A 27,605-nucleotide genomic window follows, 5' to 3' on the forward strand; every position below is an offset into this window, starting at 1 on the left:
TGCTTTAAGGGTGCAGATAGTAGACCATGTTTATGTTTTTTTTTTTCTCTGTTTGTATATTATAAGATCTTTTAGTAATATTTGTATTGGATAGGGTTGTTTTTAGTATTCACTGAGTTGACAATGATCATGATCCCTGAACATCTAAAATCTTTGACTTTTTGAAAATTCGAGTTTAGTAAGCTAGAACGTTATAATAGGTACTGTAAAAATTCACAAATGGGATGTCACCAAATGGCAGAGTAATGGCCATCACCTCCATCCCCTCGCAGAGATCAGCCATCAGGTGGCTAACGTGACCAAGGAGAGAGCTCTAGAGTCTGCATAAAACCTTCAGCAACACAGTGGGACAGAAACACAGGAGAATGACTGCACAAGATGGGAAAGAGGACAGCTTCACTTTTGCTTGGACTGTCCTGTCCCCATGCTGGCGTTGCTCAGCACCGAGAGGGAACGCCCCAGCTAGGAAGAGTTCCTGTGGCAGGGAAAAGAGCAGGGTGAGTGACCAGCTTCCCTAGTGTTTCGTGGCACCACGTGAAGTTCCCACTTCAGTTTCCGCCCACCCAGGGGCTGAGAGCAGAGACAGAGAGACAGCTAGGAACAGGGGAGAAAAGTAGGGGCCCCCAGGAGCAGCCACACTGCGGGTGACTATGGTTCCCAGGGGTCTGTCCTGCAGACAAACCAACAGCATTTGCCCCTGGAGAGAACAGTGAGTGCTGCCGCGTGCCCTGGTGTGTAGCTCTTGCAACAGCCCTTGCAGCCTCTGTGGCCCCCCCGGAGATTCTGCCGAGGATCACGTGGTTGTTGATGGCGTGGACCCCGGTGACTTGAGCCAGTGAACCACTGCCCTCCCCAGGCTTGTTGCCACCATATGCCTCATACTTGGCACCCTACACCTTTAGACCTGAGGTCACCACATGCTCCAGCATGCCCCTGCATGCAGATAGACATTTTCCCTTACTGCAGTCCATAAAGTCTGGAAGAGAGGACTGCTTTTTCAAATGCACAGACATCTACACAACGTTGTAGGGATTGCAAATAATTAGAGAAACATGACTCCAACAGTAAATATCTAATTACCATCACCCCCCCAAAAAGAAGAGAACAGGCATTACCTGATGAAGAATGCAAAATAATCGTTTTAAAGATGCTCAGAGAGCTGTGAGGACATTGATAAGCAGTGTAATGATATCAGGAAAACAATACAAGAACAAAATAGGGAGTTCAACAAAGAAACAGAACACAAAAATAAACCAGACATTTGTAGTGGAAGAATACACTGAGTGAACTGTAGAAAATTCAGTAAAGAGCTTCTCTTGCAGACCAGACCAAACAGAAAAAACAATCAGCTCACAGAGAATTTGTTTGAAATCATCCCATCAGAGGAGCATCAAGAAAAAGGATGAAAAGGAAAGGAAGAAGGCATATGGGTCTTAAGGAACACCATAACAAATAATCTGCATCCCTGGAGTCCCAAAGGAGAAGAGAGGGAGAAAGGGATAGAAAGCTTACATAAAGAAATACTGGTTGAGTACCTCCCAAAGCTGGGGAGAGATTTGCACTTTTAAGTTCATGAAGCTAATAAGCCACCCCAAAATTTCAATCCAAAGTGATCTTCTCCAAGACACTATTTAAAACTTAAATTGAAGAAAAAAAGAATTTTAAAAGCAATAAGAGAAAGAAAAATTCTCTCCAACAAGGAACCCCTTTAAGTCGTACAGTGGATTTCCCAGCAGAGTCCTTTCAGGTCAGGAGAGAAGGGTTTGGTACAAACGCTGAAAGAAAGAAACTGCCAACCAAGAATATTTCACCCAGCAAAGCTGTCCTTCAGAAAGGGCAAGATAAAGACTTGAGCTTGTCACCATTAGGCCTGCCTTCTAGGGAAGGCTGCTAATTAGCGACATGAAAACATAGGAAAATGTACAACACCCTAGTAAAGGTAAGAATCTAGTCAGATACAGAAGGGTGTTAACCACTTAACTCTAGCCTAAAAGTCGAAGGACAAAAGTGTTAAAAATAGTGATAGCTACAATAATTCGTCAGTAGGTACACAATATAAAAAGTAAAGTGTGGCATCAAAAACATGAAATGTGGGTGTTGTGGGAAATAAAAGGGTAGAGTTTTTCTGTGAGATAGAAATTGTTAGCAGTTTAAAATGACTTCTGTCTCTAAGATGTTTCAGGTCAGCCTTAGGTAACCATAAACCAAAGCCTGCAGTGGAAAAGATGAAGGGAACCAGTGTGTCCCCCTGTGGCCAATCATCCATTCACAGAGGAGGACAGCAAGAACGGAAGAAAAAAAGGAACTGCCAAACAGCCAGACCCATTCACGAGATGATGATACAAGCTCTCACCTGTGAACAATTACTGGGAGTGTAATGGCTTAAATGTTCCACCAAGAAGGAGAGAGTGGGTGAATGGATAAAGAACCAGACCCAACTATCTCCTTTCTGTAAGAGACCCACTTCAGCTTTAACAACACAGATAGGTTCAAAGTGAAGGCATGGGAAAGAATAGTCCATGCAAACGGGAACTAAAAGAAGCAGGGGTAGCTCTACTTCTACAGACAAAATGGGCTTGAGGTCAAAAATTGTAACTGGACACGAATAAGGTCATTATAAAATGATAAAGGAGTCAACTCATCAGAAGGAGATAATAATTGTAAATACATAAACACCCAACATCAGAGCCCCTAAATATGTCAGGGAAATAATAACAGATCTAAGAGTGCTAGATAGCACTACGGTAATACTAGAGGACTTCATTCAGTACCTCCTTTCATCAGTGAACAGATCATCCAGCCAAAAAAAAGCAAGAAGGAGACATTGAACTTGAATGACACTTTAGACCAAATGGACCTAAGAGACATATACGGAACATTTCATCCAACAACAACAGAGTATGTATTCTTCTCAAGCACACATGGAACACTGTCCAGGATGGAACATAGATTGTTATATCACAAAGTTAATCTTAAGAAATTGAAAAATATAGAAATGATGGCAAGTACCTTTTGAGACCACAGTGGCATGAAACTAGAAATCAGTAATGAGGAAACCTAGAAAATTCACAAATATGTGAAAATGAAATAACACACTCCTGAACAACGAATGGGCCAAACGGAAATCAAAAGGGAAATTAAAAAAAATATGGAAACAAATGACAGTCTAAACAGAATATACCAAAACTGATGGGATGCAGCCAAAACAGTGCCGAGAAGGGGGTTCATAGTCCTAAACCATCTATAGTTACAAAAAGTAAAGATCAGAAATAACAACTTACCTCTTATACCTCAAGAACTAAAAGGAGAAGAAGGAGATAGCAAAGACCAGAGCAGAAATAAATGAGCTGGGGAATAGAAATACAATACAAAAGAGCAAGGAAACTAACTTTTTTTTTTTTTTAAGATAAATAAAATTGACCAACAATTAGCTAGACTTAGCAAGAAAAAAGAGAGAGGACTCAAATAAGTAAAATTACAAATGGAGGCACCTGAGTGGCTCAGTCGGTTAAGTGTCTGACTTCAGCTCAGGTCATGATCTCGTGTTTGTGGTTCGAGCCCTGCGTTCGGCTCTGTGCTGGCAGCTTAGAGCCTGGAGCCTGCTTCAGATTCTGTGTCTCATTCTCCTTCTGCCCCTCCCCTGCTCGCACTCTGTCTCTCTCTGTCTCTCAAAAAATAAAATAAAATGTTAAAAAAATTTTTTTAAATTACAAATGAAAGAGGAGACCTTTCAGCTGATGCCACAGAAATATAAAAGATCATAAATCAGATACTGTTATGAACAATTACATGCCGACAATCTGGACAACCTAGATGAAATGGATAAATTCCTAGAAATAAGCAACCTACCATGTCTGAATCGTGAGGAAATAGAAAATCTGAACAGATCAATAAAAAGTAAGGAGATGAATTCATTTATCAAAAACCTCCTTTTAAAAACCCAAGGCCAGAAAGAAAAGGAACAAGTGGGCGCCTAGGTGGCCCAGACGGTTAAGCTTCCAACTCTAGGTTTCAGCTCAGGTCATGATCTCAAGGTTCGTGAGTTCAAGCCCCGCATCAGACTCTGCACTGACAGTACAGAGTCTGACTGTGGTTCTCTCTCTCCCCCTCTCTCTGCCCCTCCTCTCCTCTCTCTGTCTCTCAAAATAAATAAACTTGAAAAAAAACCAGAAAAAGAAAAGGAACAAGTAAAATTGTCTGTTATTTGCAGATGACATATTATATATAGAAAACCATAAAGATTCTACCAAAAATGTGTTACAGCTAATCAACAAATTCAATAAAGTTTTAGGATCTAAAATCTATATATAAAATCAGTTGCATTTCTATACAGTAATAATTAACTATCAGAAAAAGTATATTACAAAATTCAACACTGTTTTATGATAAAAACTCTCAAGAAATCGAGTATAGAAGGAACATACTTCAACATAATTAAGTTCATATACGAGAAACCCACAGCTAACTTCATACTTAACACTGAAAAGTTGGCAGTTTTCCCTCTACAATCAGGATAACACAAGAGGGTTCACTCTCAGCATTCCTATTTGACATAGCAGTGGCAATTCCAGCCGGAACGGGTAGGTCAGAAAAGGAAAGAAATGGCATTCAGATAGGAAAGGAAGAATTAAAGTGTTCTCCATTGAAGATGTGATCACGTATTAAAAAGAAAAATGCTAAGGACTCCACCAAAAAACTGTTAAAACTAATCAACAGTTCAGTAAAATTTCAGGATACAAAATCAGCATGTAAAAACCAGTTGCATTTGTATAAATTAGCAATGAACTATCTGAAAAAGAAACAGTTTTCATTTACAGGAGCACGAAGAGCAGTGAAATACTTGGGAATAGATTTAACCAAGGAGGTAAAAGATCTGTACACTAAAAGCTATAAGACACTGATGGAAGAAATTGAGGACAAATAAATAGATACCCCAGGTGCATGGATTACAATGGTTAATGTTAAATTTTCCATACTGTCCAAAACCATCTATAGGTTTAGTGTAGTCTCTAGCAAAAGTCCATCACCATTTTTCACAAAAATTGTAAAAGCAGTCCTAAAATTTGTATGAAATCACAGAAGACCCCAAGTAGCCAAAGCAATTTTGAGAGTACAAAGTTGGAGACATCATACTTCCTGATTTCAAACTATAGTACAAAGCTATAATAGTCAAAACAATCTGGCACTGACATAAAAAGAAACACAGACCAATGAACAGAATTGAGAGCCTAGAAATAAACCCTCACATAATATGGTCAACTTTATTTGGCAAGAGAGCCAAGAAAACTTGATGGGGAAAGAATAATCTCTTCAAAAAATAGTGCTAAGAAAACTGGATATCCACATGCAAAAGAATGAAATTGGACATCTGTTTTGCTCTTTTCACAAAAATTAACTTGAAATAGATTAAGGACTTAAATGTTAAGACTTAAACCATAAAATTCCCAGAAGAAAACATAGGGAACAAGCTTCATGATGTAGGTCTTGGCAGTGATGTTTTTTTGTTTTTTGTTTTTTGTTTTGATAAGACAAACCAAAAGCACAAGCAACAACAAAAAAATTAGCAAGTGGGACTACATCAAACTAAAAAGCTTCTGTAGAGCAGAACAAAGGCAGCCTATAGAATAGGAGATAATATTTGCAAACCATCGCTCTGATAAAGGATTACTATCCAGAATATGTATAAAGAGCTCATACAACTTAATAGCCAAATAACAAACAGTTCAATTTAAAATGGACAGAGGACTTGAATAGACAAAATTTTTCTAAAGACGACATTTAAATGTCTAAGAAGTACACAGAAAGATGCTCAACATCAGTAGTCATCAGGGAAAAGCAAATCAAAACCACAGTGAGATATCACCATACACCTGTCAGAATGGCTTTATTGAAAGGAGAAGAGATAATGTTGGTGAGGATATGGCAAAAAAGGAACCCCTGTGCACTGCTGATGGGAATGCAAACTGGCGCAGCCGCTGTGGAAAACAGTATGGAGGTTCCTAAAAAAAATAAAAATAGAACTATCCTATGGCCCAGTAATTCCGCTTCTGGGTATTTATCCAAAGAAGATGAAATCACTGTCTGGAAGACATTTGCAACCTTCACATTCACTGCAGCATCATTCACCATAGCCAAGACGTGCAAACAACCTAAGGGTACGTTGATGGATGAATGGATAAAGAAGATGTGATGTGTATGTATTTGTGTGTGTGTGTGTGTGTGTGTGTGTGTGTGTGTGTGTGTGTGTGTATTTCAGTAAAGCTGGGAAAAAATTATCAATGGTATTTGCCTTAAAAATTCCATTCCTGGTCTACACACACACACACACACACACACACACACACACATACACACACACTGGAATATTAGTCAGCCATGAAAAATCCCTAAGGCATTACTGCCATTTGTGATGTTGAATGGACCTTGAAGGCATTATTCTAAGTGAAATAAATCAGCCAGAGACACATAGTGTATGATCTCATGTGTAAGTGGGCTCTAAAAACATCAAACTCATAGAAGCAGAGTAGAGTGGTGATTGCCAGGGGCTGAGGGGTAGGGGAAGAAGAGGAGAGGTTGAACAAAAGGTACTACGTTTCAGTTATAAGATGAATAAGTTCTGGAGATCTAATGTCCAGCATGGTGACTATAGTTAATAGTGTTGTTTGTACACGTGAAAGCTGTCGTGACAGTAGTGCTTTAACGACCTCACTGCGGCAATAACAACGGTAGTGACGCGAGATGTGCAGTATTAACTAACCGTATTGTCATAAACATTGTGCAATATGTACGTATCAGATCATCACATTGTACACCTTAAACTTACACAGTATGTGTGAATTGTATCTCAGTAGAGCTGGGAAAGAATTTTATCAATTGTATTTCCCTTGAAAATTCCATTCCTGGTCTGCATTAGCTACAATGGAAATTTTTTACTTCCAAAATAATGTCCCAATTTTATAAAATGACAAATTTAGGATTTAATAGACATACAAAATCATCCTTATTAAATGGATTTATAAGTCTTCCCAGGGTGGACAGTTGGCATTCAATAATAAATGTTTCTTTCCTACCTTCTGTTCATTTTTTACATTTTTCATAAACAAATACTGTTTTTATTATATGATTTAGATATTACCAAATAGTCTTTGGTAGAAATCAGCCAGAACTGATAACAATAAGTAAACTTACAAGCCAGATGCATTTTTGAGTGTGCAACTGATAAACTTAAAACCCAGGTTTTTTAAAAAAAATCAGTTATGTATTGTTGAATTTGTAGTGGTGTTAAGATTGTGACATGGGCGTTTTTCTCTGAGCAGATTGTCTTCTGTGTATTACTTGATGGAGGTGTTAATTTCGTTCTAGCGGCTGAGGAGATACCATCCCACCCATCTCCCTCTTGCCTGAAGTCCTTTTAGCTTTTTCCTGTTTTTTTTTTTCTTTTTTCTTTTTGGCTCAAGATTGATTTGTATATGATAGCAGAAGGAAGAGGTTGGCTTTTCATAGGAAAGGATAAGCTTTTTTTTTTTTTTTTTTTTTCATGTTTATTTTTGAGAGAGAGAGGAGTGAGAGACAGAGCATGGACAGGGGAGGGGCAGGGACAGAGGGAGACAGAATTTGAAGCAGGCTCTAGGCTCTGAGCTGTCAGCCCAGAGCCTGACATGGAGCTCGAATCTACAAACCCTGAGATTACGTCCTTAGCCTAAGTTGGATGCTTAACCTATTAAAGCCACCTAGGCGCCCTGAAAAGGATACGCTTTTTAAGAAATACACAAGGTAATGCTAGACCCTATCTATATGCAGTAGAGCTAATGGAATGACAAGTTACTGTAAAAATACTGGTTTGGGGGTGCTGAGCCTGGGTGGCTCAGTTGGTTGAGTGTCCAACTTCGGCTCAGGTCATGACCTCATGGTTTGTGAGTTCGAGCCCCGCATCGGGCTCTGTGCTGACAGCCCAGAGCCTGGAGCCTGCTTCCGATTCTGTGTCTCCTCTGTCTGCCCCTCCCACACTTGTGCTCTGTCTCTCAAAAATAAATAAATGTAAAAAAAAAAATGCTAATTTGGCACTGTGATTTTTTTTCTTTTTTGAAATTACTTAAAAAAATTTTTTTTATTCTTATGTTAGATAACATACAGTGTAATCTTGGCTTCAGGAGTAGAATCCAGTGATTCATCACTTACATATAACACCCAGTGCTCATCCCGACAAGTGTCATCCTCAATGCTCATCACCCATTTCCCTCCCCCACCCACCCAACACCGTTTTTTGTTAATTGTGTCTGATAATTAACCCTAGCATAGTAACAATTTGTGTGTATAATACTTAAAATCAGCTCTGCTAAAAACCTGTAGTACTAAAACCTTACTAAAAAAAAGTATTTGAGGGCACCTGGGTGGCTCAGTCAGTTAAGCATCTGACTCTTGATTTTGTAGTTCGTGGGATCGAGCCCCATGTCGGGCTCTATGCTGTCACTGTGGAGCCTGCTTGGGATTCTCTCTCTCTGCCTCTCTCCTTGCTGGCACTCTCTCTCTCAAAATAAAGAAACATTTAAAAAATATCAAAAAAACCCCAAAGTATTTGGGTGTTAACCATTTTTATCAATACCATGCTTAATCTCTTTACTCTTAAAAGACCTTGAATTCACAGCTGTTATTACATTTTTAGAACCAGTCATATGATTGCCTTATTGTCTAGATATGTTAAGTATTTTCATCAAGAGACACAAAAGCTCATCTGTATTTTTTCCTTTATTAGTTGAAAGGCACTAGTCTAGATAGAGATTGGAAAAGTTTTTCTTACAGGACCAGATAGTAAATATTTTCAGCTTTCCGGTGCAGCCACCAGAGGTGGCTGAACGTGGTACGGTAAGTGAGCGGCAGTGAGCGATATGGGGGTATTCCAACAAACCTTCACTTACTTACACATGTGGTGGTCTGATTTGGCTTGTGGGCCATGGTTTGTCAGTCACTGGTCTGGGAGTCTAAATGATAAGTTATTTCCATGGGAAATGTCTTTGAATTTGGGTACTTTCCTTACTCAGTAGTTACCCTGAAAATGGATCTTAAAAGGCCCTGGGAGAGGTAACCAGTCAGGAATAGTTGGTATTAGATCAAGATCCTGTTTATCCATTTTATCCATTTATTCCGTCAACAAATACTAATTGATCGCACTGGTTGTGTGAGGTGTTCTTTTGAGGATTCACTGGTACATTAGGAAGACATGGCCTTTGCCTTTAGGGAGCTTACAGGCTGGAGAAGTGAATTCAGTAATTATAGATGTGCAAATTACTGTGAAAGACAAGTGGAAAGTCTTTTGAGAGAAACACCAGGGGGTCCTAACGTAAATTGGGAAGTCAGAAACTATTTCGGGTTGGACAGCAGTTTTGATGCTGCTTCTGGTCAGTATTCAGTCCTACCCTATTGTATATTTTTTACTGTCCATCCTTTTGTTTTCCTTTCTTTTTTTTTTTTTTTGGCAATTCTGAAATTCAGATTATGTTTACTTTCTTTTATATTTTAGCATTAAATCTCTAATAGTATTTCTTTCTTATAACCAGGTTAAGAAAGGAATTTCATGCCAAATACAAATTTGATTATATTTTTGTGTTTGGATAGGGCATTTATGATTTTTTTAATGATTTCTGTATTTTTTAGTTTTCCTGAATATTTACTACATAATTCATGAAAAAAAAGGGAACAATCAGAAATCCTGAAAAAGAGGGGTATGTGCGTCTCTTACCGTACATACATATGTGTCTTAGAGTATGGCTGGTACTACGTTCATTACGATGTGGTAGGAGACCGTAGGTACCTAGTAACTTCCTTTATTGGAAGTTTCTTTCTCTAGAATCCTAGAACTGAAGCCTATTTGACTCTGGGGAGAGATTTTGCGAATCTTGCTTACCCTTTTCACCTGTTACTGAAGAGGAACCGGGGACACTAAGAGAATCACATGGCCAGCTCCAGGCTGAGTGATGTGTCTGAGTCCCCACAGCCAGTGAGGGGCAGAGCTGGCATCGCAAGCCTCAGCCCCGACTCACAGTGCAGCTTTTCCCTGGAAGGTTACGGCCTTTCATGTGACTCGGATTAATGGGTAGTTGTTGGTTGTTGCTTAAGTTTAGTTGTCTTTGTACAGTTTCCATGTGTCATGTATTGGTGTCTGTGAATAAGTGGTGTGTGCTTTGCTCTTTCTTAAAATACATCCTATCGACTCCAACTTTCTTTAAATATAAACTTTTCCATTTAAAATCTACGACGTCAGTGTTTCCTTGGCAACATAAACTTAAGGCGCATCTTCATGAGATCTCTGTACGTCTTTGCTCATTAATTTTGTTAGCACCGTGGGCAGTAATTTTATCCTTTTTGTACTCACGGTGCATTAAAAATGGACTGGAGGGGAGAGAAGATGGAAGGTACATGAGAAGAATAAGATCGGAGAGAAAGACTCAAAAAGTAATTAGGGTTTTACCTTAATATGGTAAGAAAACAAGGTGATTTTATGGTCTAATAAAAGATGCCTGCATTTCTGTTGATAAGTTCATTTTTTTCTGAATTTGTGACACTCAAGGCTTGATAATTTTTTGATGGAGTAGTCTTGAAAATGTGAAGTACATATTTCCATAAGAGATGGTAGAACTTGGAATCCTTTTTTAAAAAAATTCCAGCAAACTGTATTAGTAAGGGTAAGTCTTGAGAGGTTGGGGGGCTCAGCTTTGTTAATGGAGCGATCAGAAGGTGAGGAGAATCAAGACTGCCACCTCCTGGCAGGTCCCCCGGCTGTGTGGGTGCTCAGGACAGCCACTCCCGTCCTCGTAGACATTTGCTCACCTGGGCGAAATTAGCCTGGGAAAAGGCTAATCCATGCATGTGAAATTATGCATATTGTCCTGTGATGTCCTCTACGGAAAGTTTGGAATTTGGGCATCATAAGATGATAGAAGTGATATTTTGCTTTGGTATGTAACTGAATAAAGTCTGATGTAGTTTGTTCATTTTTCCAGAAGATGTAGGTTTGAATTCAGTCCAAGCTGCTAACGAAATAGTTTTGTTTTGTTTTGTTTTCTGAGCATCACTTAGGGGTGAGAACACCAGAAAAGTAATTTATCTAGCTTTCTTTAGTTCAAGTCCCATTTCTTTTTTTAATACTAAGATATGCATGAAACTTAACCATTTTCAAGTGTACAATTTCAGTGACCTTAAGTACATTCACAATGTTGTACACCCATCTCTACCCTCTGTTTCCAGAATGTGTTCTGTCATCTCAAGCGGAATCCCTGTACCCATGAAACAGTAACTCCCTTTCCCACCCCTGTATCTCCATCAACCCTGGAAACCTCTCTTCTACTTTTGTCTCTATGAATGGGCCTATTCTAGGTACCCCGTATAAGTGGAATCATATACCATTTGTCCTTTTGTGTCTGGCTTACTTCACTCAGCACAATGTTGTAGCAGGAGTCAGAATTCCATTATATGTATATACTACTTAAAAATAAAAGGAATCTGTTCACCTGTTGATGTGTATCTGGGTTGTTTCCACCTTTTGGCTATTGTGAGTAGTGCTGCTGTGAGCATTGGTGCACAAGTATCTTTCTGAGTCCCTGCTTTCAATGCTACTGTGTTTTTATCTGGGTGTGGAATTGCTAGGCTGAATGCTAATTCTGTGTTTGATTTTCTTTTTTTTTTTTTTAATTTATTTTGATTGCTTTCTTTTTGTATTTATTTTGCTTTATTATGTATTTATTTTGAGAGAGAGAGAGAGAGAGAGAGAGAGAGAGAGAAAGTGCAGAGAGAGGGAGAGAGAGAATCTCATGAACCAGAGATCATGACCTGAGTCAGACAGTCAACCAAATGTACCCCCCACGCACCCCTGTGTGTCTTTTCAGGAACCACCAAACTTATGTCCATGGCAGGTGTTCCATTTCACGTTCCCACCAGTCATGCGCAAGGGCACCAGTCTCCCTACATTCTCACTAATTCTTACTGTTTGTGTTTTGTTGTTGTTGTTGATTTGTCTTTCAGTAGCAGGCGTCCCATTTACTGACCATGGTGAGATTTTATGAGAACTGTAGGCATTCCTGCCAGATTTTGACCTATTATGTTGAAATTGTTGGCCACTGGGTATGCTGGTTCAGTACTTTACCCTTTTTTTCTTCCTAAGGAAAAATAAGGTCTAAAATTGTATGAAATTTTATTTCATTAGCTAATTACTCTTTTTTCCAATGAAACTGAGGGCTTGGAATTTGAAGGATCATTTCAAAACTTTGATTTTGATCAAAATTTTGATTACAAGTTTGTCATAAAACTTGAAAGGCTTTTTCAAGTCTAAGAATTAGGCACAGTCTGTTTTTCTTGTTGATAATCTCTGTGTCATAATGCAATACTAATTAGACAGATTTGTTGCAAACCATTGTTTCTACATAATGATGCTAAAAAAAGCTTGTAGTTTTCAGTTTTCATGGAGTCTTTCTGAGTATCTGATTTTTTATAAGATGGCATCTTTTTTGTCTTTTTTAGTTCAGGCTTTATTTTTTTTTTTTCCTCCTACTAAAACACCAAAATGGTGAAGCAAATTAGTGTTCATGGTTAGAAAACATTTAACATTTTCATACACTTAGTATTTAGGCTGTGAATTCACTAACATCTTCCATTGGCAGGCTTGAATTTGGAAACTATTTGCTTGATTAAACAGAATCTAAGTAATAATTCCATTTAACTTCCAATTCATGTGGACAGTAGTTACCATTAATGAATCCAGAAGAACTTCCCAGGCTACAGTAATGTGATCATAATCTCTCTGGACCAGGGTTTCTCAGCCTTGGCACTGTGGATGTTTTGGGTTGGCTAACTGTTGTGGGAGGGCTCTTTGTCTATTATGGGATATTTCACAGCCTTCCTGTCCTCTACTCAGTAGATGCCAGTAACATCCACATCCACCTTGTGTTTTGAACAACTAAAAATGTCTCCAGATGTTGTCAAATGTCTCCCAGTGAGAAAGTTGCCCCCGTTGAGAACGCTGCTCTGGGACAGTGTGGGAGAGAATAACAAAAACTACTATTTTGTGAGGATCTGCTCCATGTTAGGCTCTTTGCATACATTGATGCTTAGAATTATCTGGCAGCATTGGTATTGTTAACTCCTTATGGTAAACCTATGTTCAGAGATACTCTGTGGTTTTCTTATGTTCACATATCCCTTTCCTGGACTCAGTTCATTTTAATTTTTTCCTTTATCAGTATGTAGTATTACTAGCTAGCCTGGGTCAGAGAGCTGGGAGTCCTCAGCAATCCCTTTCCTTCCCTCCCTTTCCACATCAGATCTGTTGCCAGTCCTGCTCTCCCCTCAGTCCAGTCAGTCTGCTTCCCTTCAGTCTGGTAGATCTGTGAAAATAGGCTTGTAACCGGTTTGCTGGCATTTCTTTTTATCTTCCTTCATTTCTTTTTTAATTCTCCCTCATTGAAACCAGAGTAATTGGTTTTTCTTTTTCTCAAATGTTTCTCTGACCCTCTGGCCTCTATGTGAAAATGTTTCCTATGGTATTTGGTTGCTGTCAGATTCTTTAACAGGACCTAACAAGACCTTGACTGGTGTGGTCTCTTAGGTTTCCTGTCTTGTCTCAAATCTTGCTCTGTTTGGCTTTGCCTCCTCTGTGTCAGCCATGCTGACTTTGCTTCGGTTCCTCCTGGGTGCTGTGCTTTCTCCTGACATGGACTCTTTACACGTGCGGTTTTTGTTCTGTCTAGTTGACTTCCTGTTCGTACGTGTCTCACCTTTCTCATTCTTTCAGGGAAGCCTTTTTTACCTCTGTGATTGTGTCATCCCCTCTGTTAGGGCCTCAGATTGCCATCACAACTGTAACTCGACTTTTTTTATTGAACATCCCTGTAGTTAATGCCTGTCTTTCCCATATCATTCCATGTTATTGGAATCATGTCTGCTTCTGCTCACCATTGTGTCTTCACTATCTTTTCTACATTTTAGTACACGATAGCATCTGATAAATATTTATTGTGTAGAATAACATACCTCGAGGCTTGAAATTGAGTGCAGAAGTCTCATTTTTACCACTATCCTACATTGCATAGAAAATTCATATATTTTCTGTTGTTTTCATCAATGACTATTGTTTTGATTTTGCAACAATATTATGTTAAAAACAAGCATGTCTCTTATAATTGTTGTCCTTTTTATCATCAACCTTCTCCACTTTGTTCCAGTACAGACCACATTCGAAAAAATTTCATAGTGGGCCTAACATTGATCTGCAGAGAACTGTCGCTTAGGTTTTATCAGAGGAGACGTGTGGTCACTCAGATAGTCAGATCCTGAGACAGGTTTCCTGGATGTGTGGGTAATTTGTAGTGTGCAGGATCCAGAATTAAATATATAAGTTTTTAAATTTCAGAAATAGTGATTTTTTTTTTTGGAAGTTCAGATGCTTAAAAAAATAGCATGATGAGAATATATTAACTATTAAGTTGGCTGAATAAAATTATCAGGGTTTTAATGGCACCTTCAAAAAAACATTTGTCTGTAATTTGAATATCAAATACTTAGAATTACACATAAGCCACTGCTACAGTGGAGAATAATCTTGAGTTCTGCCTGTAATTCCTACCATTGTTCTTCTTCCAACAAAGACTTTAGGGAGGGATCAGGAAGTTTTTACTTCCTGGCATAGTATGCATGACCTAAGAAAGCTGTAGATGGAAACATTGGAAAAGTAAACTTATAATTAGGCAATATCGATATTGTAAAATAAACAAACAAACAAACAAACAAACAAACCTTGTTGAAGAATCTTCTGAAAGGTGTTTTACAGACCAAAATGAAACAGAGCACCGTTCCTGTGCTTCTCAGTAGTTTAATAATAAATTACCTGTGTAGCAAAAGAAGAACGGCAAGGAGTAACTAAAATGTTCCCTGATCTTTTAGAGATTTTAGACATGGAAATAGTCTAATGAAAAATGTTGCCAGTTTTCTGTCAAAGCTAACATTAAAGTTTATTTACTTGGATAGTAAATAAAAGGATGTGGAATTAAAAACTGTCCTGGATTTTGGTCACTGATAGGTCAAATCTCTAGTGCTTCTTATGGCATCAGTAATATCCACACTTTAATTTTCAGTGTTTAAGATGAGGTTTTCTTAATTCTGTGATTCAGCGTGATTTCTTCTCTTTCCTGATGGCATGATAACTTGTATGTATGTGTATTTTCTTCCTTGAAGAAAACAATCGCTTATGAAAGAATGACTCATTTTTGTCTCACAAAAGCTTTTATCTCTAATAAGTTAGTTTTAATCCTCAGATGTTTCGTGAGGGGCAAAGATGAGTCAGAAAACAACATAAGGACTTAAATCATCTGGGAGTGAATGATTTGTTATTTTATTTCATAAGATTTTAATATGGTTTTAATGGAATTCTGTTGGGTTTTCTTGTCCTGTTTTTTTTTTTTTTTAACAGGTTTTGTTAGATAAATTATGATCTATTCAGCATATCTATTTAGCTGCTGACTTTCTAGTGTCGGAGAGAGCAATTTTTAGAAATAGAGTTTGTCAGCTGAGTTGCTATAGCGGGATGTATTTCATTTGAGATTTTTCTCTCAACTGAAACTTAAACTTAATGGTTATGTAATCATCAGGAGGCAGCGTATCAAGAGTGTTAACTCTATTGTGTATGTACTTAGGTGGTGGTTATGTGAATAACTGAAACATGAGTATATTTCTCATCATTTCATAAAGCTAATACTTGAAATTAGTGTTCTTTTCAATAAGCTAGGTGATAGTAATATTGGTTCTTTATGAACTCTGAGGGTTTTAATTGTCAAAGAGGTAGATAATATGGTCCTTCACATAGTTCGAAAGGATGGGGTGAAGGCCAAAACCACAGTTCATTTATTTCGTCTTAATACGTCATTTGTTTTGTCTTTGCCAATGGGCTTTAGTTTCACTTTGAAAAACACTTCCTTGTTAGTCTTGGTTTTGAGTGATCTGAAATTAATTTTGAAAATGTATGGAATCAGTTTCCTTATTTTCTTCTTGTAACAAATTATTGTGACTACTTTAGCATCATAATAATGCCTTGTTTGAATGGCAATTAGTGGTAGAAGAAACAGGATTCAGAAAGTTTCTTCTAGCCAGGATGTCATTGTGTACCAGAGAATATAAAACAAACCTATGAATCCCTTTTTCTATGATTTGTCATGGTTTTAAAAGTCATTTTGTGTACCATCTCTTGATGCTAATCATGTTTATAGATCGTAAGCTAGCTTTTTAATGTTTACTCTAAATTTAACAGCTATTTATTGATTCCCTACAGGTTTCCCTCGAGCCCTACTTTTTTATATTACAAATAATGCTAATGTACTTGGTTATCCAGTTTTAGACCAGAAGTATAATAATAAAAGCAAACTGGAAGTGAGGAAACAGACAACCAACCACAAGAAAAAATGCTTGTAGCAGTGAGAATTGACAGCTGGCTTAGTATAGAGAGCAAAGAATGAGATGGAAAAATGGGGAGAAAGAATAAAAAATCATGGACCTCTTTGTCGATGTAGCTAGCATAGAAGCTACCAGCCCTCGAGAGGGTCATTCCTCAGTTATGATACATTATATTACTTATCCCAGTAATTATTCTATATTATCAGGAAAAGATTAAATTAAGTTCCATATATTACGTTTTATTTGTTTTCCATAATAACATTCTTTTTTTAAATATGAAATTCATTGTCAACGTATATTATGTTTTACATGGAAGGAAAGTTGATAATACTATTTGGGAAATTTCCTTTCAAAATGACTGCAATGAGAAATGTTTTTTATACTTAAATGGAAAACCCTTACCTACTTGGAAATTTCCTGTTCAGAAACGCTGACTCTAGCAGTTTATAATAATGGTTGTATTCTAAACATCAGTCATAATATGATTATCACTCACATTATTGTCAACTACCAGTCACTCTCTAATAAAACCCTGACTTCTTTCTTTTCCTCCCTTGACAACTCATTCAGGAGGCTTAGCTTCCTGAGGGAAGGTGATCAGTATTTGAAAGGAATGATTAAAATAGAAGAAGCTGTGACATGCTTAAAACACACTTTCTGGTTTGGAAGAGTTGTTGGCGAGGGGAAGAAAGACTAATGGTGCAGGAGAAGAGGAAGTCCTGAGTGCCATCTGTAAGCTCCCTGCAGGGTGTGTCGTACCCAGAGAGTATGAAGTGGGGTCGGGGCCCAGCGAGTAGACGACGGGGCTGTTCCCACAGAGGCACAGGTGCCCTTCAGTGCGGCAGGGGGGAAGGAGGAGGAGCCAGCGTTTGCTGGGGGTCAGTAGGTCCACTGGTGGGAAGATGAGGAAGTTCTTGTCTGGCTTTTCTTTGAGGTCTTCTACCGAGAGCGAGAGGAAGATTCGTGGAGCATCCAGGGCTCGACGGTGATCGAGCCACTGTGCACAATGGGAGGTTTTCAGAATGGTGTTGAAGAGCCAGTTCCGCTTGTGAGTTTATAGTGAAACCGATTGCAAAATTTAATGACTTTTCTATAACACAGCAACCAGGGCATACGACCAGAGCAGGAAGGTGGTTGATCACATTCAGATTAGACCAGACTAAAATAATACTATTGGATTTAGTCATTAGAGATAATGGACTAGAGCTGAAAAGGAGTGGTTTTATTTTATTATTAATTTTCAATCACATATTATGCAGTTGACATTTGAAATATCTGAATTCTGTATACTGTTATATACCTATTTTTGTACAGTGGTTAATGATATTTAAAAAATAATATTATTCTTGGAACATTCTTGAAAAAATGTACAAGCAGAGCCTCTGAACAAAAGCAGCTTGTTACTGCTATTTATAGAAGGTTAAATCTGTACCAGTCACTTTTCAGTCAGAGAAACAGAACTAATAAAAGACAGAGACACAGGCTTCTTACAGGGATTTGAACTTGTACAGTTGTGGGAGCTAGGTAAGCAGTCCACTTCAGGCTCTTGCGTTTGTGTCTTTGTGTCTTTGAGCCCAGAGGCAGGCACTTGGGAAGGAAAAAGGAACGTAAAGAGACTGAGACCAAGAATAAGCTGGAACCCACAAGCATGAGCCGGGGCTCTCAAGGGTGGGCAGGAAACACACGTCCGCTCTTGTTGCCTCTGGCCTTGGTAGTGTGGATACGCTGTAGACTAGGCCAGGAGCTACATACACATGTCTGGCCCAGAGCTCAGAGAAGCTGAAGGGAAGGGAGGCAGTGGGGGAGCAGGTGCAGACCCAGCGGCTGCCTCATACAGGAGGCGAACCAGCAGATAAGTTGACAGTGTATACTGGACAATGGCTGGACTTCGTTTCTGTTTTCCACGTCTCCTGTGAGAATTTCTCCCATTGCCCACCTTGACCAGGAACACACAGGAAAGGGAATTCTGGAAAATGTCTCTCAGGGTAGTCAAATTGACGGTAACCACAACCCATGGCTTTTTACTTCGGCATGTCTCCTTAAGCTGTATTTAATCTCCAAACAAAGAAAGTTAACAAAATCGTGCTTCTGTCTAACATGACACAACTGTCCCACATACAACCAAAAATATGCTAACTCTTTCCCCACAATAGAACACAAAGCTACTTCTGGATTTTTAAAATTAAAAAAAAAAAATTTTTTCTTTTTAGTTTTTGTTTATTTTTGAAAGACAGAGTATAAGCGGGGGAGGGGCAGAGAGAGAGGGAGACACAGAATCCAAAGCAGGCTCCAGGCTCTCAGCTGACAGCTCAGAGCCCGACACAGGGCTTGAACTCACAAACCGAGAGATCATGACCTGAGCCGAAGTCGGACGCTTAACCGACTGAGCCACCCAGGCACCCCTGGATTTTTAAAAATTTTTACGTGTTTAAATTTTTAAAAATGTTTTTAGAGAGAGACAGAGCATGACAGAGAGAGAGGAAGAGAGAATCTTAAGCAGGCTCCATGCTCAGTGTGGAGCCCAGCGTTGGGCTGGGTCCCACAACCCTGGGATCATGACCTGAGCTGAAATCAAGAGTTGGATGCCCAACTGACCGAGCCACCCAGGCGCCCCACAAAGCTACTTTTAATATACTTATGTTAGATGGTAAAGAGATGAGAGAGGGAAGAGAAGAAAACATTTGGTTAATATTTAAATGTAGATTCACACATATTTGTATCAAAGTAGTGAAGAGATACTGTAATTATTATAGTATTAACTTTTGAAACTGGTTATGTGGTTTTAGCTAGTGTGTATAACCACGTTCCTCCACTACCCGTTCCATATTCCTTTTGCCCTCAAGGTTCCTTGCCTGGCGGGGTGGACCCAAGTGTTCATTCTGAAGGTCTGAGCCATTTACTAGTGGCCTTAATTTGAGTCGTAGTTTATCCGTGACTTGAATCATAGGCCATGAGAATACTAAGAGGTGCCCTAAGAGATCTCCTACATTCAAGATACACGTCACCTTGCCTCTGTGAGGTAGTCCCCGACCCATTTCGCCCTTGGTCAGGATCAGTCACTCTAGGCAGGATGGTAACTGCCTTCTTTGCCTTCTGGTTTAGTGGAATGAGGGGTCAGAGCAGCCCCGTGGCAGTGTCACCTTCAGGTGCAGGGAGTCACTGTTGTGTCCCTTGGTAGAAGTGTTCCTCCCTTTGGAACTGACACCTGTATACCAGTAGGGCCTTACGTCAGAGGCATGGGAGCATACATTTTGCTGGTGTATCATAAGGGGTAATGATAAGATGGGTCACTCCTGTTTTTTCCCCTAGTTCCCCAGACCTGTGAATCCTGGCAGTGAGAGAGAGCCCATCATCGTTTGGCTGTGGGTTTAGAGCACATACTGCATTCTGGAGGACGTTGCCCTAGCCCCCTAGGGGCCATCTAGCCAGCATTTCTCGTTAAACCTTGAAAAGGCCAGTTTACTGTTCAGTCAGCTAGCTACCTCGGTATGATGGGAATGTGGTGATCATCGTTGCATAATGAATGCAGTGGGCGTGGACCCATTGCCACAGTGCATTTGCTAGGAGATTAGTTACTTGGTCACAGGAATGCGTGTGATACCATGGTGACATGAGTGCAGAGATAGTATATTTGGCAAAAGTATTGCATGTGAATCCATCCATATCCAGAGTAAGCGTCTCTTCCAGCAAGTACAGGGTCCTTCCCCTTCCATGACAGAAGCAGTCCAGTGTGCCAAACCTGTCATCAGGTAACTGGTGCCGTATCAGGGCACAGTGTGATCTCTCTTGTTCGTGGATTGGGTCTTCAGCAGTGGCTGTAGCCGGATCAGCTCTGATAAGTGGAAGGTCATGTTGCTGAGCCCACTCCCAGCTTCCGTCCCAGCCTGGTCACCCCATTCATAACCTCATTTGGACAGAGGTCGGAGTGGCTGGTGACATAAATGTTTTCACAAAGGCTGGAAATGGCTTTGTACTCTATATCAGTTTGGAGAGATCTGTCCACGTATTTCTTCCCCAGACCTTGTTACTAGTTCTCTGATTATGTTACGTCCAGGTCCCTGAGCATCCAACCAGACCATCAGCCCTAGTTGACAGGTTAGTTCAGACTTGTGGCTCTGCCCATCCCTCCTTCTGGGCCGCACGAACCAGATGCTCAGAGTTCTTCTCACTGGGAGGACTTCCTTGCCCCACTGTCCCCACTGCCCTCAGGGCCGTCTCGGTGTGGAGCTGCTGTGCTGCCACTGTCCACTGTTGGGTGGTGCCTGTGTCTTGTGCAGAACCATATGTTTACTTGAAAAGTGTTCATTTGTAACCTATATTTAGGGGCACCTTGGTGGCTCAGTCAGTTAAGTGTCTGACTTCGGCTCAGGTCGTGATCTCACGGCTCGTAGGTTCGAGCCCCACTTCAGGCTCTGTGCTGACAGCTCAGAGCCTGGAACCTGCTTGGGATTCTATGTCTCCCTCTCTCGCTGCCCCTTCCCCACTCATGCTGTCTCTCTCTCTCTCTCTCTCAAAAATAAGTAAACATTAAAAAAATTTATGATCTGTATTTAAATTTTGTAATTTTTTTTTTTTTTTTTTTTTTTTTGAGATCCAGAATCTGACCAGTGTTTGTACATTGCATTTGGTTATTATGTCTTCACGGTGTTAGACTCCCCAAGACACCAGCTGCAAGTTCAGGGATCCCCAGGGCTACCCTTCGGTTTGATATTTCACTGCAAGAAGTCACGGAATTCACTAAAAGCTGTTACACTTGCTGAAAGAATACAGATATAAAGTCAGTCAAGGGAAGAGGTGTATGGAGCTGCGTCTAGGAGGTTCCAAGCCTGAAGCTTCCATTTGTCCCGTCCCAGTGAGTTGTGGACAGTGCGAACTTCTCCCAACAATGATGTGTGAAATGTGGCCAGAGTATTATCAACTAGGGAAGTGCACCCAAGTGTTAGCATGCAGGGTTTTTATTGGGGTTTGGTCATGTAGACATGGTTTGTTGCTTGTGAGGATGACCTTAGTTTCCAGCCACTCCTGAGGTAGAGTTGATGATGTGTGGCCCAAAGCCCCCACCATACATCACACTGTTAGTGTAGACTGTCTGGTGTGACCAAAAGCCCCCAGGTAAACAAAGCCGCTCTTACCAGAAGGGACATTCCAGGAGTTTAAAGATAACTTCCAGGGGCACAAAGGCCAGACCGCTCTTTGGTTAAGGTGGCTTTTTTATTTAAAAGCTTTATTGAGATATTCATATACCATATAATTCACCCATTTAAACTGTACAATTCAGTGGTTTTTAGCATATTTACAGACATGTAGTCCCTCGAGACTGTCAGTTTTAGGACATTTCTATCACCTTAAGAAGGAATCGTGTAACTTTTAGCTGTCACCCCCTAACCCTTTTGGCCCCCCCTTGCATCCCCACCCTCAAGGGCCACAGATCTGTTTTCTGTGTCTGTAAATTTCCTTTCTCTGGATATTTCATGTTGATAGTGATTTTGTGACTGGCTTCTTTCACTTAGCATGATGTTTTTACAATTCACGTTGTAGCAGGTGTCAGTACTGAATTTCTTTTTTGTAGCCTAATAATACTCTGTCGTACAGATTTTACACATGTTGTTGATGTCTTCATCAGTTGATGGGCATTCACATTGTGTCCATCTTTTGGCTGTTATGAATAATGCTGCTGTAGAGATTCAGGTTCCAGATTCATTCCACCTGGAAGTGGAATTACTGGGCTGTGTGGTAATCCATATGTTTAGTTGCATATTTATTAGTTTGTATTTAATTGTTTGAGGAACTACCAGAATGTTTTCCAAAGAAACTATACCATTTCACATTCCCACCAACACTGCGTGAGGGTTCTGGTTTCTCCACATTCTTGACAACACTTGTTATTATCTGACTCTGTTTTAAAAAATTTTTCTTAATGTTTGAGAGAGAGAGAGAGAGAGAGAGAGAATGAATGAATGAATGAATGGGGGAGGGGCAGAGAGAGAGGGAGATACAGAATCCCAAGCAGTCTCCAGGTTTTGAGCTGTCAGCACGGGGCCCTGAGCCCAAGTCGGACGCTTAACCAAATGAGCCACCCAGGCTCCCTTCTGACTCTGATTCTAGCCATCCTAGTGAGCCTCAAGTGGTAACTTCATTGTCAGTTTGCTTTTTGCATTTCCCTGTGCTAATTGGGCATTTGGGTAGCTTCCTTGGAGAAGTGTCTGCTCAGAACCTTTACCTAGTTTTAAATTGGGTTGCTTGTTTTTTTGTTTTGTTTTTTGTTGTTGTTGAGCTCTAGGAGTTATTTATATATTTTGGATATATGATTTGCAAAGACTTCCATTCTGTGGGCGGCCTTTCCTTCTGCTGACAGTGTCCTTGGTGCACAAAAGTTTTTCGTTTTGATGAAGTCCATCTTATCTATTTTTTCTTTGTTGCTGTGACTTGTCATCATAACTGAGAAATCATTACCAAATTTAATGTTAGGAAGCTTTTCCTCTATGATTTCTTCCAAGAGTTTAAAAATTTTAATTCTTAGGTTTAGGTCTATGATCTGTTTTCAGTTCATTTTTATATATGGTGTAAATTAAAGGTCCAAATTTTCTTTTTTTTTTTTTGGCATGTAAACATCCAGTTTTCCCAACACCATTTGTTTAAGAGACTGTCATTTCCCTGTTCAGTGATCTTGGCATCCTTGTTGTGAGTATTTTCAGCATACTTGAGAGGGCTTATTTCTGATCTGTCTGTTCTATTCTGTTAGTCTGTTTGTCCATCTTTATGATAATATTACATTGTTTTGGTTACTGTAGCTTTGCAGTAAATTTTAAAATCAGGAAGTATGAGGGACACCTGGGTGGCTCAGTTGGTTGAGCATCCGACCTCAGCTCAGGTCATGATCTCGCAGTTCATGAGTTGGAGCCCCGCATCGGGCTCTGTGTTGACAGCTCAGAGCCTGGAACCTGCTTTGGATTCTGTGTCCCTCTCTCTCTGCCCTTCTCCAGCTCATGCTCTATTCTCTCTGTCTCTCAAAAATGAATAAATGTTAATTTTTTTTTTTTTAATCAGGAAGTGTGAGACCTCTACCTTTGTTCATTTTCAAGATTATTTTGTCTGTAGTCCCTTGAGACCCATCGTATGTGAATTTTAAGCTAGATTTTTCTCTTCCTGCAAAAAACATTATTGAGATTTTGATAAGCGTTGTGTTGAATCTCTAAATCACTTGGGTAATCTTCCCCCTCCTTTCTTTTATCTTATGTTTTTTAATGTTGTAACTGTTTTACCATACTTTTCTCATTTATTTGGAAGAGGTTCTCAGAGTTGTAAAATTTATGATGTATGAACTTGAGCTCGAATCATCCCATCCGCTTTCTTTAGGACTTTTTAAATGATGAAGAGTTTTATTTTCATACCTTCTTTTCTTTCTTCACCTCCTTTCTTCCGACAAGGTTTTTGCTTTTTTTCCTTCTTAGACTCAATTCTCCACTCTGTGTTAACATTCTGTCCATTAAAACATTTTTTTTGTTGTCAAATAGGAAGATGGTGGGCTGAAGATCACAGGAGATGTGTACATGATTAATAAGTTGAAAACATTTTGGGTCAAATCCCACAGAGAAGATAATGGGAAAAATTCAAATAATTAGAGGGTGTAGGAGGAGAGGATTGTAGTTGTGTTGAAGCATCAGTTTTATATTGTGTTAAAGAATTATGCAGATTTAACAGACAAGACTGTCTTCTATTTAATTCAATACTGTGAATCAATCAGAGAAGTTTGGCAACGTCCACGAAACATAGATTTAAAGTATAGAAGCACTATCTTCTGTATACAAAAGATTTGATTTGAATTGAATAAATTCCCTGATCACTCATGAACTGGTTTTTAATAACAGTGTTTTTATAACAGTGTACATGTGAAGGGACAGTTGCATGTGGAGGTATGTATTCTGCTTCATTAATATACTTTAGAAAAGATCGATACCTGTTAGATGTCTGTGTTGTCTCTGATAAGTACCTTAAGTCATTTGGGTGTATTTATTCTAGATGACGTTTAAGATTTCTTCGAATTCTCTGTTCTGCTTCATAGACTATATTTAAAATACACCCTTTCTGTCTTTTAAAGGTGGATTTCTTTTCTTTTTTTTTTTTTTTTTAATGTTTTATTTATTTTTGAGACAGAGACAGAGCTTGAGCAAGGGAGGGGCAGAGAGAGAGAGGGAGACACAGAACCCGAAGCAGGCTCCAGGCTCTGAACTGTCAGCACAGATCCTAACGCGGGGCTCGAACTCATAAACTGCGAGATCATGACCTGAGCTGAAGTCAGACACTTAACTGACTGAGCCACCCAGGTGCCCCTAAAGGTGGATTTCTTAAGTGAGAGGGGCTCCCTGAATGTCATATACTCTTCGTTTTTATAGTCAGATAGGCCTGCATTGGATTCCTGCTCCTGTCTCTTAATAGCTGTGTGATTTTGATTATTTAGTCTCTCCTAAGCTTTTTTTTTTTTTTTCAACGTTTTTTTTTTGTTTTTTATTTATTTTTGGGACAGAGAGAGACAGAGCATGAACGGGGGAGGGGCAGAGAGAGAGGGAGATACAGAATCGGAAACAGGCTCCAGGCTCCGAGCCATCAGCCCAGAGCCTGACGCGGGGCTCGAACTCACGGACCGCGAGATCGTGACCTGGCTGAAGTTGGACGCTTAACCGACTGCACCACCCAGGCGCCCCAGCTTTTTTTTTTTTTTAATGTTTATTTATTTTTGAGAGAGAGAGCACAAATGGGGGAGTGGCAGAGAGAGAAGGGGACAAAGGACCCAAAACTGGCTCCGTGCTGACAGCAGTGAGCCCAGTATGGGGCTCAAACTCATGAAGCACGAGACCATGACCTGAGCCCAAGCCGGATGCTCCACCGACTGAGCCACGCAGGCACCTTAAGCTTTGTATTGTAATCTAACAAGTGACAGTGACAATTCATTCCTACGTTGTAGGGATATTTGGATGAGAGAGTACTTAAGGTCTCTATTAGTACCTAGCACATAGTTGGTCACTATTACGAAAATAATTAGGGACTAGTTCTGATATTTTTAAGTGTTATATGTTACGGTCGAGATAAAGGTCTGAAGTTAAAATAATAATTTGTAAGTCAGGGCAGTTCACATAAATAGACAAAGTTGACACAATAGATAGGTATAAACAAGGATCAATAATGGAGAAAAAGTAGAAGATAAAAAATAAATTCTAGTATAGAAAAGGAAACTATTGTGCTCAGACAGATACCTTATTACTAATAATTAGTACCTGGTTTCTGATTTTTACCTAGTTCTATCAATAATGACATCTTAGAAATCTTCTTCTGTTTACATTCTGTTCTCTTTTATATCCTTTTTTTAAATTTCTTAAGGTGGATGTTGACATCATTAATTCTCATGAGGCCTTTCTTCTTTTTTCTTTCTTTTTTTTGTCTTCTGATATAGGTGTTTGGTGCTGTAATGATCACTTTAAGTACTGCTTTAGCACCATCCCACAAATTCTCTTTTTTTTTTAATGGCAGTTCAAAATACTTTCTGATTTTTCCTTCCTTCCTTCCTTCCTTCCTTCCTCCCTTCCTTCCTTCCTTCCTTCTTCCTTCCTTTAATACATGTGTTATTTGGAACTGGGCTATTTAATTTCCAAGTACTTGGCAATTTTCCAAATGTATTTCTGCTGGGATTTCTAATTTAATTCCATTGTGTTCAGGGCACATACTTTACGTTACCTGAATCCTTTTAAATTTATTAGGAATTGTGCTATAACTAAGAATGCCCTCTATCTTGGTAAATGTTCTTTGTGCACTTGAGAAGAATGTTTATTTTGCAGATGTTAGATAGAATTTCTGTCAATGTCAGGTCAGAGTTTTGGATAGTTTGTTCAAGTCTTGTGTGCCTGTTGATTTTCTCCTTGTTCCATCAGTTATTGGGAGAATGTGTTTAATTCTCTGACTACAGTTGTGGACGTGTAGTTTTCTGCAGTTCTGTCAAGTTTTGGCTTCATGTATTTCGAAACTCTGTAATTAGGTGCATAAATTTTGCTATTGTTATGTCCTCTTGGTGGTATGACCCCTTTATCCTTATGAAATGATCTTTTGTGTCCTTCATTTCTTTGCTTTGAATTCTACTTTCTCTGACATAAATGCAGCCATTCTAGCTGTCTTCAAATCTTTTTAACTGTCTGATAAGATCCAAGCATCCTGCTATTGCTTTGTATTTGATGATGAAAAAGAAAAAGAGTTCACTTTTGGTACTTAGTAGACTAAATAGAACTTTGAACTTAGCCTAATGAGAGAAAAACAGAAGTTAGTGAGCAATTATGGTACAGTATGGTCATGAAACAGATAGGAGTGCAGTACTAGAGGGTCTTGGGAGATCCAGGGATGTTCTTTTGTGGAGGTGACCGCTAAATCTAAGCCTCGGGTTGGAAAATGAGTAGCGAATGGCTAAACTGAAGGCAGAAATTGGTCAGAGAGCAGTATGTGCAAAGCCTGAAGGTAACAGTACTTTTGGGTTGAAAACAGGAAGACCAGAGCATAAAGTTCAAGTAAGGGTGTGATCAGATGTGACTGGAAAGGTCATCAATGCCAGATTATGAAGAAAATTGTAATAATAATGGGGGCCCACATTTGTGAGTCCTTATTGTGAGAGGGTTAAGCAAGATAACCCTGTTAGGTAGATAGTATTGTTACAACCATTGTGAAATGAGGAAATAAAGCGGGCGGAGAGCACAGAGAGATTAAGTAACTTGCCCAAGGCTCTACAGACAGGAGACAGAATTTTGCCAGGGTCATTCTATCTGTGTCTATGATGTAGTAGGCAAACCAGAGTTTGAACTTGATCCTGTTCACAATGTGGAGTTCTCTGAGGATTTTAAGCAGGGACATAAAATAAAGTAAGTAAAATTTGTGTTTTAAAAGCATCCCCCTGGCTACAGTTTATGTTGGGGGAGGTGGGAAGAAGCTGCCTGGAGAGAACAGTTGAAAAATGTTTATGTTCTCTATGGAGCGTATGCTAATTTTAAAATGAAAGTAGTTCTTAACCTCTCTGTGGTTCAGTTTCCTGATCCGGTAAATGGAAATGATGATGGTCTCATTCTCACAGGAGCATAAAACAAATTGCATAAAATTGTACATGGTAAATACTCAGTCAACTTCAGCTGTGATGATGATGA

The 27,605-nt window shown here is 39.4% G+C and overlaps 1 protein-coding gene across 1 annotated transcript in view; it reads left to right on the forward strand.

Annotated features, from left to right (window-relative positions):
- Positions 1-27,605, forward strand: part of CWF19L2 (CWF19 like cell cycle control factor 2) — a 150,293-nt gene that overhangs the window by 98,935 nt on the left and 23,753 nt on the right. The gene's annotated exons all lie outside the window — the stretch shown is intronic.

This window comes from Panthera onca, chromosome D1 (assembly GCF_046562875.1).
Source record: "Panthera onca isolate mPanOnc1 chromosome D1, mPanOnc1 haplotype 2, whole genome shotgun sequence".
Classification (NCBI taxonomy): Eukaryota; Metazoa; Chordata; class Mammalia; order Carnivora; family Felidae; genus Panthera; species Panthera onca.